General features: G+C 37.9%; 1 long non-coding RNA gene across 1 annotated transcript; it reads right to left on the bottom strand.

Annotated features, from left to right (window-relative positions):
• Window positions 1-4461: 4461 nt before the first annotated feature.
• On the bottom strand, window positions 4462-11013 carry LOC141579390 (uncharacterized). Its single transcript, XR_012510615.1, has 3 exons — window positions 10387-11013; window positions 7329-9621; window positions 4462-4937 (listed from the first exon to the last, which is right to left on the bottom strand). It is a non-coding gene; the product is annotated as an uncharacterized LOC141579390 (long non-coding RNA).
• Between the last annotated feature and the right edge of the window lie 1269 nt (window positions 11014-12282).

Raw genomic sequence — 12282 nt, forward strand, 5'->3', positions numbered from 1 at the left:
TTCTGAAGACAAATGTTAAACTTTGAAAAAATTAAACCATTCAAAAATGCTGGAAGCATAGCAGAAAAGCTATGGTTTTGTTTATTTAAGGTTTTTACAAAAGAAGAGATAAACTTTGAAGAGGTGCAGAATTGCAGTAGCTCTTAGAGGACATGATTAACCACAGGCCAAAAGTCACTCAGTCTGTAACACTGGCATTGTCACTGCTGTGACTTAAGTTAATTTTTTTATTCTTTCTGCCTCTGTTGGATGCTTTTAGCATTTGCTAAGGATGAATTTATTGAAAAAAACAAATGCTCCAAATCCAGAATACTTTCTGGAGACTTCACCAAAGTAAATAACAAAAACAAATGACTTTCAACATGATGGCTGCACCTTCTGATTTCTTCTGATTTTAGTTGCCCCAGATAAGGAGAACTCAGCAAGTGGCCTCTCCCACCAATGGCCTCCTCTTAGCTGTTGTGCCAATCCAGGCAATGCAACTACAGTCGCTTCTGTCCACTCCACGTTTGCTTCTTCCAAACAAGAAGTAGTATAACACGGTGGTCAAGGCAGTGGGTAAAGGCTTTGGAACCAGGCCATCGTGAACTCTGAACTTTAAAGTTTTCTAGACCTCTTCTGGGCCTCAATGTCCTCATCAGTAAAAGGGCTTAATAGTCCTATCTCAAAAGCTTATCATGAGAACGAAATGGGATAAGGTTTGGGAAGGGCCTGGCAAATGATCTTCGTTCACGAATGGCAGCTGAAAATAAACAGCCTCTCTTCTCTTCAGAGTTTCTTCTCCTCTCCCTTTTCTCCTTGCCCTGGAGACACAGAGAAAAGGAAGCACTGGAACAAGGCATGATCACGCTTGCTTTTACTGATGCATCAAGTTCTTCCCCCTCCTATCAACTGTTCTATTTAAGGAGACAAGACTTTTCATTCTCAGGCTCTTCCACTCTCTCAGCCCATCTCCTGCCACTCTTCTACCCCACAGTGAACTTTTCTCCAACTGTCCATTGAAAACACTCCATGTCTCTTCAAGGTCTATGCAAGTTGTTTTCCCTGCTTGAAAGGCTCTTCTCAACCTTATTCTACCAAAGTTCTACTCATCCTTTAGCACAAATATCCCTGAATTTGAACATCCACCAGCCCTCTGGGCTTCCCTCCCGTCTGTACTCCCATAGCACTTTGCACTCAGCTGACTTAAGGCACGGGTCACCTCAGAGTTTAGTGGTGAATTGCCATGTCTGTCTTTCCTAGAAGAACGTGAGTCTCTTCAGGGCAGGACTCATCTCTTACACCACCAGGGTTTAGCCCAGTGTCTGGCACTTAGTACAGGCATGCCTTACTTTATTGTGCTTCACTTTACTGTTTGACAGATGCTGTGTTTTAACAAATTAAAGGTTTGTGGCAACTATGCATCAAGCAAGTCTATCACTGCTATTTTTCTAACAGCATTTGCTCACTTTGTAGTCTCTGTGTCACATTTTGGTAATTCCCACAGTATTTCAAACTTTTTCATTACATTTGTTATGGTGATCTGTGATCAGTGATCTTTGATGTTACAACTGTAATTATTTTGGTGTGCCATGAACTGCACTTACATGAGATGGTGAATCCAATCAATAACTGTGTGTTTTGACTCTTCCACTGACTGTTTCCCCATCTCCCTCCCTCTCCTCAGACCTCCCTATCCCCTGAGATACAACAATATTGAAATTAGGCTAACTAATAACTCTACAGTGACCTCTAAGTGTCCAAGTGAAAGGAAGGGTCACATGTCTCTCACTTTAAAGCAAAAGCTAGAAATGACTAAGCTTAGTGAGGAAGGCATGTTGAAAGCCTACATAGGCCAAAGTTAGTCCTTCTGTGCCAAACACTTAGCCAAGTTGTAAATGCAAAGGAAAAGTTCTTGAAGGAAATTAAAAGTACTACTCCAGTGAACATGCAAATGATAAGAAAGCAAAACAGCTTTATGGCTGATATGGAGAAAGTTTTAGTGGTCTGGATGAAAGATCAAACCAGCCACAACATTCCCTTTAGCCAAAACCTAATCTAGAGCAACTCTCTTCAGTTCTGTGAAGGCTGAGAGAGGTGAGGAAGCTGCAGAGGGAAGTCTGAAGCCAGCAGAGGTTGGTTCATGAGGTTGCAGGGAAGAAGCCGTCTCCGTAACATGAAAGCGCAGCGTGAAGCAGCCAGTGCTGATGTAGAAGCTGCAGCGAGTCATCCAGAAGATCTAGCTCAGACCATTCACGAAGGACACTGCACTAAACAACAGATTTTTCAATGTAGATAAAACAGCCTTCTATTGGAGGAGGACACCATCTAGCACTTTCATAGCTAGAGAGCAAAGTCAATGCCTGGCTTCAAAGCTTCAAAGGACAGGCTAACTCTCTTGTCAGCAGCTGATGCAGCTGGTGACTTTAAGCAGAAGCCCATGTTCATTTACCATTCCAAAAACTTTAGTGCCCTTAAGAATTATGCTAAAGCTACTCTGCCTGTGCTCTATAAATGGAATAACAAAGCCTGGATGACAGCACATCTGCTGACAACATGATTTATTGAATATTTTAAGCCCTCTGTTGAGATCTACTGCTTAGAAAAAAATGCCTTTCAAAATACTACTGCTCATTGATAATGCATCTCATCATGCAAGAGCTCTAATGAAAGTGTTACAACAAGATTGATGTTGTTTTCAAGCCTGTTAACAAAACATCCATTCTTCATCCTGTGGGTCAAGGAGTAATTTTGGCTGTCAAATCTTATTATTTAAATAATAAATTTCATAAGGCTAACCTGCCATAGTGATTCCTCTGATGGATCTGGACAAAGTTAATTGAAAGCTTTCCAGAAAGGATTCACCATTCTGGATGCCATTAAGAACATTTGTGATTCCTGAAAAGAAGTTAAAATATCGAGGTTAAAATATCAAGGTTAACAAGAATTTGGAAGAAGTTGATTCCAGCCCTCATTGATGACTCTGAGGGTTCAAGACTTCAGTGGAGGAAGTAACTGCAAATGTGGTGGTAATAGCAAGAGAATCAGAATTAGAAGTTGAGCCTGAAGACGTGCCTGAATTGCTACAGTCTCATGATAAAATTTTAAAGGATAAGGAGTTGCTTCTTACAGATGGGCAAAGAAAGTGATTTCTTGAGGTGGAATCTACTTCGGGTAATGATGCTGTGAAGATTATTGACATGATAAGAAAAGATTTAGAATATTTCATAAACTTAGTTGATAAAGCAGTGGCAGGATTTGAAAGGACTGACTCCAATTTTGAAAGAAGTTCTAATCTGGGTAAAATGCTGTCAAACAGCATTGAATGCTACAGAGAAATTATTCATGAAAGGAAGAGTCAACTGATGCAGCAAACTTCATTGTTGTCTTATTTTATGAAATTGCTACAGCCACCCCAATCTTCAGCAACCACAACCCTGATCAGTTAGCAGCCATCAACATTGAGGCAAGACCGTCACCAGGAAAAATATTAGGACTTGCTGAAGGTCAGACGATGGTTGGAATTCTTTAGCAATAAAGAATTTTTTAAGTAAGGTATGTATATTATTTTTAGACATAATGCTATTGCACACTTAATAGACTACAGTATAGTATAACATAACTTTTATATGCACTGGGAAACCAAAAAATTCATCTGACTTGCTTTACTGCTATGTTTGCTTTATTGTGGTTGTCTGAAACCAAACCTGCAATGCCAACAAGATGTGCCTGTATTAAATTAGATGCTTATACTGAAAATGAAGGGCCAGAAAGAGAAAGAAAAATACCATATGATATCACTCATATGTGGAATCTAAAAAAAACCCCAAAACACAAAAGGACACTATGAACTCACCTACAAAACAGAAACAGATTTTTCAGACTTAGTAAACAATCTTACGGTTACCGGGGAAAGCAGGTGGGAGGGGATACATTTGGGAGTTTGATATTTATGAATATTAGCCACCATATATAAAAATAGATTTTAAAAGTTTTTCTTTTGTATAGCACAGGGAACTGTGCTCAATATCTTGTAGTAACCTTTAAAGGAAGAAGAAAAAATTATGAAAATGAATATGTGTATGTAATGCAAGACTGGGACTTTGTGCTGTACATCAGAAATTGATACATTGTAATTGACTGTACTTCAATTTAATAAAAAAGAAAATGAATGGACACTTATCTTTCCAATCACCCCATAAATCCCATCCTTTCCCATTCCCAACAAATCTCTTATAATCTGTATTGTGGTGAAAACATGAAAGATGCAATATACATGTGTTTCAAATCAATACATTTTATACCTTAATCTTACACAATTTTATGTCAATTATATCTTAAGCTGGAAAAATAAATACATAAATTATCAAATAAAGCCACTGACACCCTGCCCCAACTTGGCTCCCCCCAAAGTAGACTCTGAAACAAGGATTTTTAATGCAAGCAATTTACTTGAGAGGTGATCCCAAACACTGAGGGAGAGTAAAGGAAGGGAGCCAAGAAGAGGAAGCAGCCAATAAAGGTGAATTATCAAGTCAGTCCCACATGGGTGACTGGGATGGGGTCCCATGGGAAAACAGTGTAAATGAGAATTTTCTTACCCAAGAAGAAAAGAAGTTCAAGAACTCATCCACCAACTCCAACAGTCACTGGTGAGGGCTGCTCCTGGAGTGCCAATTCCCTGGACCTTCTACATGTCACATGCCCAGGCAAAGTGGACACGCTTGGCTCAGAGGAAAATATCAGGCAGATCTGGCTGGTCTCACAGAGGTGGTGAGGCTTGCCTGAGGGATGAGAGCAGGGCACCAACAGCAGCACATGCCTCAGGCACTGACTTCCAACTGGAAGCTTCAGTTGAGTCCCATCAGCAGCCAAGCTCTGATTCCAATCCATTTTGAGAGTGACAAACATGAAATTTTAATAGCAAAAATTTCCTTCCCAGAGATAGCAAGCCAACACTGAAAGAGTATAAAAAGGATTTTTTGAAACAGCTGCTCCTTATTTATAGTTTACTTCTAGGATTGTGGACCAGAAAACTACATAAATGGATCATCTGGAGAAGAATGTTGCTTGCAGACAGAGATGACCCTGTCATATTCTCAATTGCTCCTGATGAGAGGTTTTACTCCTTTGATGATTCACTTCAATATTTAAATGTCCTTGACTCTGAACAATAAAAGTAGCTTACATTTATTGGATATTTACAGTGCACCAGGGTGCAAAATCTAAGCTCATTTAATCCTTCCAACAACCTGATAAGGTAATTACTGTATCTGTATTTTTCATATGGGAAAACTAAAGGTCAGAGAAGTTAAGGAATCTTCTCAAAGTGACAGTCTACTAGCAAGTGTTTGGAGAGGGGACTCTAACCCAAGTCTTTTTGACTCCTGTATTCATATCCTTAACTCACATTCACTGAGTTCACTATCCTGTGTCCTTAATAAAGAGAAAGATCTAGTTCATTAGCATTTTTCCATAATAATTCTTCTTCAAACACCCCTTCTTTAAGTTATATCCATATCTTTAGCCATTTCCCATATATTATTTTCTTGTCTTTTACTCAGGTATGTTTCTCAGTCTCAAACTCTTACTTTTCTATATCCTTCAATAAAATGCCAGTGTTCTACATAGAGACTGCATCTAATTCCTAGCAGTCTACAAATCAAAAACCTATGAAAAATTATATATAAGCATTTATGTTTAAATCTTGAATTAAGCTAGCCAAATAAAAGCATCATGAGGGGGTGGGTATAGCTCAGTGATAGAGAGAATGCCTGGCATGCACAAGGTCCTGGGTTCAACCCCCAGTACCTCCATTATCAATCAATCAATCAATCAATCCTAATTATTCCCCCCACCAAAATAAGATAAAATAAAAGCATCATGAAACTACTCCCAGCTTAAAAAAATTACAGCATGTGAGACATAAAGCAATTCTGAAGCAGAGAAAATTCATTACAATCTTCAGAATAACGAAATGGTGCTTTGGGTGGTGAAAGTATTCTGATTTTGCTCATAAAACAGGCTAACAAGAAAATTCTTTTCTTTAACCATTCAAGGAAAATTATATCTTAAGGCTGATTTATGTTTGCAAATGTGTAGTAAGTTCATTCAGCACAAGATCTTTTCCCAGACCTTAAACTAGCAAAATTTCTACTAATTTCATTTTGCTTCTTTGCAACCAGATCTCAGACATATGATGTACATAGTGTGACAAGTTTCATTTTTTCTTAAAGATCAGCATTACTGTCACTCTGTGGGTCTTAAATGTCCCCAGTTTCCACAAATGTAACTTTATATTCATCAAAATCATTAGTTTTTATATGCTATTATGTAACCCTTTATATTATAAAGAATAATATAAACCAGACTATCAAAGGTTTAAGGAGGGACAGCATAACTATGGGGTATATATCTATGATATTTAACACTCATTCTTATATAGCCCTGAATAAGATAAGAGATGCATGCATTTTCCCACTTATGACCTGAGTTATTCTCAGTACATGAGTTGGCTTTCTCAATTCAACCCTCCAGACCCACTCTTCTTCATTCTGCTCTGTGCCCTTATGATTAACCTGGGTGGACTCCATCAGTGAGCTCCCATGCCCTCTGCCTTTCAGATGGATTTGCACAATGGAAAACACTTATTCTCTATATAAGTCAGTTTTTCTTAACATCATATCACAGTGGTTTATTCATTCACTCATGCAGTAAATATCTGTTGAGTGCCTACTATGTACCATGTTCTGTACTAGTCATTGGAGATCCAGTGGTTGCTAGATAAATGTAGAGTTTATGTCTCGTGACCCTAACATTTTCCCTTTTGAATTCCATGTTGAAAGTATTTTTCTATTGGGCTGTATGTAAGTAATCTTCCAATTAAACAAATTAATCAAAGATCATCAACAGATGAATGGATAAACAAAATATGGCATATACATATATGGAATAGTGCTCAGCCATAAAAAGGAATGAAGTACTGATAAATGCTACACTGTGGATGAACCTCAAAAATATTAGGCTAAGTGAAAGAAGCCACACATAAAAGGTCACATATTGTACGACTCAATTTATGTGAAGTACCCAAAATAGGTAAATCCATAAAGACAGAAAGCAAATTGGTGGTTGTCAGGGGCTGGGGGAGCGGAAAATGAGGAATGACTGACTTATGGGTATGAGGTTTTGTTTAGGGTGATGAAAGTGTTTTGTAACTATATAGATGGAGTGTTTGCACAACTCTGTGAATGTAGCAAATGCCAATGAATTGTACCTTTTAAAATGGTTTATTTTATGTTATGTGAATTTCACCTCAACAGAAAGAATTAATCAAAGATAAATATACTAACCAATCAGCATTCTATCAGCAGAGGTAATCAGAGACTACTATAGTAAGATGAGTTCATTCCAGCTAAAAGTAAAAAAAAAAAAAAAATTGATGCTTTAATTTGTTTATAAACTGATCTTTTGCCTTTATTAACCAGGCAACTTTTTATATACAGATTGTCTTTAAGCCAAGAAATGAAGTACTATTGAGAAGTTACACAAGCATTCTAGGCACTAAACCATGTTTCATTATAGATTTATATATTAACTTTCTGGTTTATATGATAAAAATACTCATGATAGTAATAAACAGATGAAGAACTACAACAGTAACAGTATCATCAACAGCAACCATGACACCTGACGTTTACTGAGTCTAGAATTGCCAGGAACTGGGACAAGTGCTGGACAACCATCATTTCATTCATGCTTCATATGAGGTACTGTTATTTTCCTGGTTTTTTCAGATGATGACACTGAGACTCACAGAGGTCAGAAAACTTGACTAATGTCAAAATCCAGTAAAAAGCAAAGCCAGGTTTTCATCAAGGAGTCTGTCTCCAGCAACCTGTGTGATTGACCTCTCTGCCAAATTGCTGAAGCATTACATAAAGCTAAACTGCTGTGCATAGAGGCAGATGTGCTAAGCTGTTTAGTCTCCCTGATGCCAGGCAACTAAACACCAACAAAACTGAGCCAAAAGGTGAGGCCAGACCATGCTCAGTGGTAGCCCAGAGTCCCTCCTAGAAAAGTCCAGACTTGGCATATTGACCAATCAATATGTCCAAACAATGTTTCTATCCAGTTGTTCTTTAATTTTAAATACATGAATCTTTAAGCTATTGAGAATGATATACTCAAACTAGGAAATCATTTTAAAATTACCCCTTAATAAACATTCTCCTATTTAATAATTTATTTAGTGAACCACTAAAATATCAGAGTGCAATACCTAGAAGTTCTTCAATTTTAGACACAAAAAAGTATGTCTATTAAGATATAGTCAATTTTATAATAAAGACAACAGCAGTGCAGGGCTTATGACGTAGCACCACCTGGACAACTATTCTGATCCACTTTGCCCTATACGGAGAGTGCTGCCCAAGAGACAAAACTTTTTACATGTTTCATCCAACTGACTTAATAGTAAGGTTCTTTTATACTTATAGTATTGGTTCTACATGAGAATATGCTATTTTAAAAAGCAGTTGTAAAGTAAAATTTCCACTTATTTAATCCTTAGGAGAAACAGGTCAGTATTATTACCACGCATTAGTTAATTGAAATTTCTAAATTGCCAAACATGTGCAGCTGGCTTTAGGTTTTATTATACAAAACAATAATATAAAAATATGACCTCTCAATTCTTGGGAATTAGAACATGCAGTCCCCACTTGGAATTCATAACAATCATTGCTATGACTATTTAATGCACATTTCTCACTTACACCTCACATCATACTAAAGATTTAGAAGAAAGTTTATTGAACAACCCTGATATGTCATTGTGCAAATGATTCTCCATCTGAAACTCACAAAGGACAGATACTGATTACTCAGAATTCTTGGGGAATAGCAGTTTTGATTAATTATAAATATTTTAGATTGTAAGAAATACTTCTACATTTCCATAACGGTTGAGACATTCCTTAAGCCGTGTTTGAGTTGAATTTACTGTATTTGTAAACACAGCAAAGCAAATTAGTGATCTCTCAGAGCTGAGTGTTTTTAGATTCTAAAAATATTTTTAATATTCTCACCATGGTCAGTACAAAGTGGACACACAAAAAACACGTGTCAACACATTCAAGATGCTCCTGATGCTGGTGAATAAAGACTGTCGTTCCCAGGATATTCCCTAAGGTCCACTGACTTTCTTACATTGACTTCTTTATATCAGCTTTTTCTTCATACTTGTGCTGGGAAAGAGCATGAAATCCAAGTTCCTGCTTTGCTTACAATCCCCTTGTAAGAACAGCAGCCCTAAGAGACATTTTCTGGAAAAAAAAAAAGTTGCCGTGATTCACACCAAATATGCCTTGTGAAGCTGCTGCTGCTCTGACCTCAGAGAAAAGGGCCCAAGTTAAAGGCAGGTCACCACACAGTTTGGATGTGGAGGAAGCTATCAGGTCTGAAGTGGTTTGATGAACCTTGCCAGGCCAGGAACTTCACCGTGGGTAGTAACAATGTACCACAGAAGATTATTTTTTCCCTCTGGAAGTATTAATTCCAGTCTTGGAAATTTGGAGATGCAAAATAATTATATAGTTTGAAGACTCTGTGGTCTCTTGAATCCTTGTAACAAAGTCTCATTACCTAGAATCACAACATACTAGTCAAAGAGGAGCCCTAAATAATATATACAGGTTACCTCAATCCATTTTTAATGATTAATCAGTTTAAACATTATCAACCCAGATTTTATTAGGTGGTGGACAAAATGAAGACAGTGGACTTCGGAATCAAAACTATGTTTAAATCCAGACAACTTGACTTTACCATTTTAAAGAATATCAGGTAATATTAGGCAAGCTATGAAGACCCTTACTGAGCCTCAGTCTCCTTTCTTTAAAATGGGCATAATAATTCTTACTTCACAGATTCAAACAGGGAAAGGACCTAGTAAGGGGCCTGTCACATAGGCAGAACCCAAGAAATAATCTTTCTCTCCCCAATCCTTCTACTGATTTCCCATTTTAACTTTTAGATGCATTTATGTCCCCAAATCCAACTAACATGCTTGCTGTCAAATTAAAACAAAAACCAAAACAACAGGTACAATTAAAGAATTCTGAAATTAGGGAAAAATGTTGGGAGTTCAGAAAGGGATTTTTAAAAGGTAACATTATTTTTTGAATATTAATATTGGACTGTCTTTTTGTTCATTTTAAAAGTGATACTTAAAATCAGGTCATACTTTCCAAGTCTAACAAACGGAATTCAGAATGGGAAAACAGTCTCTGTTGTTATATCCATTTCCATAAGAATCCAAGGAAATCAGAAAGAAATCAAAACATGACCAAAGAATAAGACATCTTAAAAACTTTCCCCCCAACTTCGTCAAAATTTTCATAAGCTCACCTTTGGTTTCTGTAAAACTTTCCTATTTTGCCTAAGTGGGCCCATCCGATTCCCCCAACTGTAAATCCGTCTCATGTTCTCAGAACAGGATCTTTTCTCCCTCAGGCCTTCACTTTCCATTTAAATACCCTCTGCTACTTTTCTCCAAAAATCCTTATAACAAATATTAGCTTACATGCAAGGAAAGCAAGTAGAGTTTCAAAATGCGCCAGGGGCGGCATTCTTAAAAATAACTCTTGAGGAACAACACTTACTTATCCAATAAAAACACAATCAGAATTCAGAATAGTTAACTGTGGGATTTGTACATTTATCTGCTCTTTGGAAAGGTAAAATAAACATGAAAAATTCCATAAAAATCCAAACCAAAAGTCACCTGCCATCACCACCACTCTGTCCTTTCCAATAAACACTTGTTGGCAGAGGCAGGAGGGAAATCGAAGTTTCTTGCCTCTTGAAGTGACAAGCACATTCTTTCCTCATCCGCCAAGCTGCTTTTCTCCCTCTGAAGCTCCAGCTGTTTTCAAAACCCAGACATTGTTCCCTTCACTGGCCGGCCTCTGGCTCTAACTCTCAGCCAAGACTGCTTCGCCCTGAAATCTCTCGGGGACACTAGCAGCCAGGACTTGGAAGACTGTGCCTACTTAAAGCTAGTTGGGTTTTTGGCGGGGAGAAAAAGGGGGAAAAAAGAGGGGGAGAGAGATGAATGGGAAATACTGTGCGTCAGCACAAGAACTCAAAACAATTGTTTGGACAATGCCTGATCCTCTGGTGCTGCCAAGTGGTGGCTGATGATTTTCATAGTGGTGTCCAGACTTTGAGACTGTGGGATCTTTTTTCACTGTTGTTCACAGCCTGGGACCCCCCAAGTTCTGCTGTGGAAAATAAAAGACGCTCACAAGATAAGGAAGTCCCTTGTAACTACAATTTCTTTCAGTTATCATATGAATGAGAAAATTCATAGGACCATGGGATACTTGCAGGGGGTAGGGTGGTGAATTTTAAGTCCATTCATTTATATAAACAAGCTCCACAAAGGACAATGTGAATTAATTCCTCAGGGATTATGAGGAGTAAATCGTTTATGTTTCTTCCAATTAATAATGTTCCTCCCTTGGCCATAAGTGTCATAGAAGTAGGAGAAAAGGAATACAAAGACACATTTGTTCACTTTCAAACGCATGAAATCAACTATCAGAAGAAAAGGCAAACACCTGCAACTATTTAGAAATTCTGGTTTTAAAAAAAGTTAAAACTATCCTACGTCCATACTATCCCACCTTGATAAGGAACCAAGAACGAATTTTTTAACTTCACACATAGCTATTAATCACTGTCTGCAGTGCTTCTTGAAAGTACAACACATTAATCTGCCATTACACTTAGAGATGTCAGTCAAAGTCTAGCCAGCTGGATTAGTTAGAATATAGATTTGGCGAAGTGTGAAAAGAACCGAACAGCAGAGTTCCCTTTACAAAACGATTGTTGTCTTATTTCTCATTCTCATGACAGTACGACTGCACACAGTCCAGAGGCAGGAATTCTGGCTCCTTCTATTTGTTTCACCACACCAAGGACATTTCTGCCATCCACATGGTCCAAGATGATCTTCAGTCAGGCCAGTGAGACGTGAAAGAAAGGGAGCCAACGGGGAGAGTCCATCACTTCCCTTTAGGAGCATGACTCGGAACTTGCACATATCATGCCCACCTACTTCCCATTAACTATACCGTGGTTACACGGTTACTGTCTGAAAAAAATGTTGTCTTTATTTTGGGCATCCATGTGTCAGCTAAATATAAAGAATTCTGTTACTTTAGTACAGAAATCAGCAAACTCTGGCCCACTGCCTGGTTTTAAGTGACCTACAAGCTAAAAATGGTTTTTACATTTTTG

The sequence above is a fragment of the Camelus bactrianus genome, chromosome 2 (assembly GCF_048773025.1).
Source record: "Camelus bactrianus isolate YW-2024 breed Bactrian camel chromosome 2, ASM4877302v1, whole genome shotgun sequence".
NCBI classification, from domain to species: Eukaryota; Metazoa; Chordata; class Mammalia; order Artiodactyla; family Camelidae; genus Camelus; species Camelus bactrianus.